The sequence below is a fragment of the Stegastes partitus genome, unplaced genomic scaffold (genome assembly GCF_000690725.1).
Source record: "Stegastes partitus isolate 25-593 unplaced genomic scaffold, Stegastes_partitus-1.0.2 Scaffold1029, whole genome shotgun sequence".
NCBI lineage: Eukaryota > Metazoa > Chordata > Actinopteri > Pomacentridae > Stegastes > Stegastes partitus.
This window is the reverse complement of record NW_007578760.1, coordinates 259409-261019: the sequence shown is the minus strand read 5'-3', so window position 1 is coordinate 261019 and position 1611 is coordinate 259409.

Below are 1611 nucleotides of genomic sequence, written 5' to 3'. Positions count from 1 at the left end.
CAATTCCAACAGCATGAACACGGTACAAAAGCAGAAATCACAAATTCATAAATGCATACAAAATACACTTGGCGACTACAGACTACACCTTGCTAGCAACCGAGAGTTCGGCTCGCACGTGCGCGCTCATTTTCATTCGACAAAACTAGCATTTAGCTCGCTCAAAATACAACACAAACACATCTCTGATACTCTAAACATGTTAACACTGTATCACCACTATATTACTCTGGTCAAAACCCAACAAACCTGGAAACGGGGAGAAATAATCATAACCACGATTTAGTGTAGGTTCCTGGATTGAGGAAAAACACCGTGATTCCCGCTCAGAGTGGGAGGAGACAAAAGCAATCGATCTCAGACTAACCGACTGAGGTACAATAGAAGATTACCGATCCTTCACGGCATTACATAAACAGTTAGGACTTAGATAAACTACATTAAATAAACCATTAATTATTTAACCCTTTTTATCACACATTTTTACTACTTTTAACATACTTTTCCAATAATTTCCAATAACCTTTTTTTATAACACATCTGTTTTTAAATCTGTTTTTAAACGTAATATACCATGACAACTATCATGAATTATAATATTTTAACCTATCATTATCTTTTAACCTGTCACATACATAATGTTTTCAAAAGCACAACTATTTATTACAGTTGTTCACATAGCTTTTACTGCATATTCTAACTTATTACACCTACACTGATTATTACTCCTGGCAAACAAGAGTTGTTTAAAAAAGCTGGTACAGTGCAATACAGCTCAATTGTTATATTTCAAAAGGAGATATGCCCACATTTGTTACTGCATGTGTGCTTGGCTGCATGCTGGCATAATGCGAGGGAGAGGGAGAGACATGGAGCGAATTTATTACATGCAGTCAACCCTAACCCCGTCTTTTATTGTGCATCACGTGTGCATATTGCCGAAAATTGTAAATAAAGGCTTTGAGTGGCGTTTACGTGCGTGAGACGCTGCCGAAGCGCGTGCACGACGAAGTCGGTGCAGACCGCTGCATACATTAAAATAAAACGTTTTTGCTCAGTTACACGCGCGAGTAAAAAACGCGACTGAGACGCAAATCTTGAGGGGGCAGGCTGGTAACGTAGCTAGTTTAACTAGCATTGTTAACTTAGCTACTAGCCTAGTAACCAAGTAGCGAATTTACTGTAGTACATTGGTCAAAGCAGCAAACGTTTATCATCAAGTCCCTCGCTATTATTTCATATAATGCATGTCGATTTGCAGGCAAAATACTTACTTTCACAAGCTTGGTTGAAGGTCTTCCATTGAAATAAATCCTCTGTCCGTTGTAGCTAAGTTGTTGTCAGCTAAAGAAGCATGGGGACTTGCCCTTGCTGTGCATTCTGGGAAACCCTGTGTTTTTTTTCTAACTTTGTTGTACCAACTACAAATTTCAATTTCAGCTTATTCACAATTACAAATGTATACACAATGAGGTTCACATGATTGGTCTTTTGTGTATTTTCAAGTTAAGAACAGCTATTTTAATTTTCATGTTCAAACAAATCAGAATACCAACTCTGCTGAATAGATTGTCGTTTTCTTTTTTACAGTGCAGGGCCCGCCTTTGTGTT